A 5,198-nucleotide genomic window follows, 5' to 3' on the forward strand; every position below is an offset into this window, starting at 1 on the left:
TCTTCCGAATAGACCTCCCCTCGTTTTTGAATATTAAAGTCGTTGCCATGCATATAGAATAAAGGAAAAGACCGAGGGGTAAAACGCTTCATAATACAGTCGTTTTTCGCTGGTTGGGCCACCACCTCGGCCCAACTAGTGAAAGTGATTCGTTAGTTGGGCCAACTGACAGAAGGGACAGATTTAATGAGGGGTGCTTGCATCGTTTTTGTTGGTGTTACAATTTTGTAAAACATTGAATCGATATTGAGCTAATATCGGATTTTTGTTTGTTTGAAGCATAAAATGATAATGTTTGCTTTGAGAACAGGTGTAAAATGGACATAAATATACATATTGAGTTGAATATATTACTACGCCAGATATCTAAATAAGGATTGCACTAAGAAGCCCTGCAATAGTTCTGTACTCTAGCTGCGAAGTCTGCCGTATACAAAAGCCATTTTTTCAAAAAGACCTAAGTAAGCTGATGTATTAAAGTGGATTTGCGTAGCCGTAGACTTAGCCGAGTTTAATCATTCAATACGTTGAGAACAATGTAGCGGAAGCTACGCGACTTGAATTTTTTGAACTAATCGAAGTTTGGTAAAGCGAAATGGGTAATATACGGATGTTTTCCTTTTTTAAATTATCTGTGAAAATTTCAAAAATTGATTATTGAAAATTAACGCGATTTACAAGTTGATACGCTTTTGCTCACCCCTTGAAAGAATTGACGAGTGATTGTCAGTTCTAACTTGACAACCAATTTTGACATCCAGTTTCATTTTAGTTGGGCCATAGCCCAACTAGCGAAGTCCCAACTAAAACGACGCCCAAGTATTAGAGGCCCAACCAGCGAAATACGACTGTATTATCATATATTAATATATTAGGTCCTATTAAAGCCCCCTTTATAGGGCTTTAGGTTATATTTATGGGTGGGGAACGGTAAATATATTAAGGGAAAAGTAATATATTTTCGACAGTGTCTTGCCCCTCGGAAAAGACCTTTGTATCGCTTCGATATATATCCCTCCATCGGTGCGGATTGAGCAGAAGTCACTTTCTGATATTGCAGAACGGTAGTAATCATCTGCCAATCCTTATATCAATTACTAATGGGTATCGGCCCGTGCATTCAATAAATGTTACATATGACCTCACACGCAATATCGATTGGAAACGCTACGCGGCCGAAATCTCAGAAAACATCGAATCGCGCGTTGAACTTCCTCCGGAGGAAGAATACGACCTTATTACTGGCTTGATCCTGGACGCCGCGACTCAAGCTCAGACGAAATCGATACCCGGGAAAACGTTCAACCGGCGGGTTTCCACCATCTGGTGGGACAAAGAGAGCTCGGAACTGTATGTGCAAAAGTCCTTGGCGTATAAGGATTTTTGAAAACACGGTTCGATAGATCTGCTTAGGAAGTACAAGGTACTTGAGAGACAGATGAAGAGCTTGATGAAAGCGAAAAAACGTGGATATTGGTTCGCGTACGGCCGGCCGGTTCGTGAGCGGATTGTCGAGTAAAACAGCGATGAACACTCTTTGGGGCACCGCTCGATGCATGCGGAACCGTAACCTCTGTGGTACTAGTTTACAAATATCTCGGTATGTATTTGGTTGGATTCCAAATGCACTTGAGCATGCCACTTTAGGCATCTGATTCAAAAATGCCAACAGAGGATAAACTTTCTTCGTACAATTACCGGAACCTGGTGGGGAGCTCACCCAAGAGACCTTGGCTATACCGAACAACGATATTATCTGTACTTGAATATGGGTGTTTCTGCTTCCGAACCGCCGCCAACACGCATATTATCAAGCTAGAAAGAATTCAATATCGTTGTCTGCGTATAGCCTTAGGCTGCATGCAATCGACCCACCGTTGAAGAATCGCTTTTGGGAATTGTCCTATCGTCTACTCATTCGATGTGAGATTATGAACCCATTAGTAATTGGTAATTTCGAAAGCCTGGTCGAACTTGAATTTCAGTCTAGATTTATGACCTTATATCTTGACTACATGGCTCAAGATATCAACCCTTCTCATTACACTCCCATAAATATCGCATCACTAGATACTCCTCAGTCTGCTCTATACTATACTACTACTACTACTACTACTACTACTACTGCTCTATACTACTACGACATTACCATGAAAGAAGAAACTTGCGGTATCCCGGATCAATTGCGATCGCAAGAGATTCCCAAAATTTCTTCAATAAATTTAAAAGTGTTAGTTGCGATAAGATGTTTTATACTGACGGATCCTACCTCGACTGGCCGTCCACTGGCTTCGGTGTCTTCAACGAAAACTTTACTGCCTCCTACAAACTCGATGCTCCTGCTTCCGTGTATGTCACAGAAATTGCTGCAATTCAATACTCCCTTGGGATCACCGTAACTATGCCCGCAGATCACTACTTCATCTTCACAGATAGTCTCAGTGCCATTGAGGCTCTGCGATCGATGGAGATGGTAAAGCACTCCCCGTATTTCCTGGGAGGCTATAACCTGGGCTATAACGGATAAAAAATTTAAGGTAACCTTAGTCTGGGTTCCTTCTCATTGCTCAATATCGGCACCGGGTAATGACAAGGCTGATTCTTTAGCTAAGGTGGGTGCGATTGATGGCATTATTTACGATAAACCAATTGCTTATAACGAATTTTATAGTGCCCTTCGTCAGACTTTTTCTCTATTTTTACCCACCTCGTTCCACATGACAGCGCTGTCCCCAATTATAGCCATTCCTGGAACAGCTAACCAGTGCATTTAACTATAAGGGTCTCAATTTTTGCACTGTCAATAGGCCATATCGGGATAACATAGAATTCAGCACGAAGGAAGGGTGGTGAGGGGCCTGAGCATAAACCCATGCTAAAGTTACTTTGCCATCGAATGGCCTGATTGTACTAAGATTCGAACCCATGACCATTCGCTTGTCAAAGCAGACTTGGTAACCTTGCGGCTACAGAGCCCACCGACACCATCACTTTAGTTTCCCAACTAATTTGACATAAGTTTTATCCAAGTGGGGACCTTTCGCTTGAATGTCTGTTCCCTGTGGTTTGGACTTCAGCCAAATTTATGGTTGTTTTAAACTAGCCACATTTTTCTCCGTGTAGTAAGTATTTTTATGGGGAACACCCCCTTCTTTCGGTCAACAGCGCCACTTTGACCAAAACGGAGACATTCCCAACTGAGCCCAAATTTGAAATGACGGTTTAATCGGTGCGAAGAATGGAAAACGAGTGTTATGTCTGTTTGACTGTGCTATAGTGATGATGTCGCAAAAGGCGCATAAAATTCTACACTAAACTCACAACAGCTAGCTTCTGGCGCTAGCACAACGCTTATAGTCCATATATGCTAGCGCCAGAGGAGCCAAAGGTTGTCAGTGTGCAAATCAAAAGAATCAGTTGGGAAACTATACAGTACCGCCCCGCTAATCCGACAAATTTATAGCCGGATTAGCGAATTTTGACTCGATAATCCGACAGTCAAACTGACGTCAGTGTGAGTTTGAAATGTGGTTTTGTTTACATCCATATGTAAACAACTCCGGAAATTTTTGAAAATATTTGTCGTAAGTACGCAATAACTATGTTTTATACTCGGTAATGCTCAATTTCGTCAACAAAATAGGCGAATTTAAATCAAACTATAACACCATATGCGCTACCTGGTGGTAAATTTAGTAACTCAAAAAAAAAGTATAAACATTGAAGATACCACATAGCCATTGGTGCAAATTAATTTTACGGGCTCGATAAATCCAAAAAATAAAACTATTCTTGCTGAAAATTACTGCAATACGAAAATGGCAGGTAATAAAACTCATCCACCATTAGTTTTCATGTTTTTAACATTGTTTGCTCTATGCGGAATAGATTAATTGAAGTTTTTGTTTTTTTGCAGGAACGAAAGAGCCGGAATTAAAAGCGCTGTTTATTGCGCTTGTCGAAATTGTGGGTAACATTTAAAGAAGCCTTTATGTGAGGGACTTCGAGTGTTCTCATCTGGATACATTATGTGCCTGGGATACACAAAGCAGCTAGAAACAATACAGAAAAAATTAGCTTACGGCGTTTTGCAAAGCTCACATACGTGCGAAATTTCGCACGAATTAATTCTTAAAATAGGATCTAACTATCGACAATGAGTTTTGAACTGCTCCTGTAAAGCAGAAACAGCCGGAAGTAAACACATTGTTGCTTGTATACTTCATCTTAGTCAGTTAGTAAACATATTTTCATGCACAGTAAATATTAAAACGAAGTCATCCTTTTTTATTTTAGCTTCGGATTTGCGGAGTACATAACATCTACCGACTCCCGGCAAGCATGATGAGTGAGTAGAACAGAAAAAACAAATTTTAGAGGTGCCAAACCGTTTACTCAACTTTGTTGTGGGCGAAGCCTCGGTATTTCGCTCTCTGTAATCACTTTCACTTGATGTGGACTTGCTCAATTGGAAAGCGCGCCTACCATATGTAGGTGAAAAGCGGGTATAAACATCTGTTTGTTCTTATGAATATATAAGGCGTCGTGCAGGGAACGAATCCTGCGTGGGACATTTGGTTGCTTTTAGCACTGGAAGCCACTTCCGGTAGATTGCAGTATTTGGCGAAAGAAATTTATGAAGCATGCTATTTCCTGCAGGACAATCCACAAAAGAGCATATGCCGTCACTTCGTGGAATATGAGATGGTTTGCCATAATTGTGATTCGAAACCGGGATTGATGTATTAGATAAATAAATCCTTAGTCTGTCCAACTAAATCCAACACTTGGAACAGCGACAGTATTGCGACGTTTCTGTATAGTTTTTGTACATAATATAGTTTAGTTATTTAGAATAATCTCTCCCATTTTGCATATTTACTATTTATTAAGTCAGTAACCAGAAGCCGACATACTCTTATTTTGCGTAAACTATTATCATTGAAATCTTCCAATCGAAGAATTATTATCCACTGAAGTCGAATCTTACGATGAGTAACCGGAAGAAGACGCTTTAAGAATTTTTGCTTACGGGTTCGACAACCAGCAATTGAACATCCTTCTTTATCAAGGGCGGTACTATCTATTGGTGGACACTGCGTTGGAATGATTGACGGTAATGCTTGGATTTTGTGATGTGATGTTACTGAAAATATAATGGAAACAACATACTTTTAAAAATATTTTCTAGCAGTATA

At 40.3% G+C, this 5,198-nt stretch overlaps 1 long non-coding RNA gene across 1 annotated transcript; it reads left to right on the forward strand.

Annotated features, from left to right (window-relative positions):
• The first annotated feature begins 3,645 nt into the window (after positions 1 to 3,645).
• Positions 3,646 to 4,922, forward strand: LOC128745379 (uncharacterized). The gene is made up of 3 exons (XR_008412534.1): positions 3,646 to 3,825; positions 3,917 to 4,234; positions 4,297 to 4,922. It is a non-coding gene; the product is annotated as an uncharacterized LOC128745379 (long non-coding RNA).
• The last annotated feature ends 276 nt before the right edge of the window (positions 4,923 to 5,198 follow it).

The sequence above is a fragment of the Sabethes cyaneus genome, chromosome 1 (assembly GCF_943734655.1).
Source record: "Sabethes cyaneus chromosome 1, idSabCyanKW18_F2, whole genome shotgun sequence".
NCBI classification, from domain to species: domain Eukaryota; kingdom Metazoa; phylum Arthropoda; class Insecta; order Diptera; family Culicidae; genus Sabethes; species Sabethes cyaneus.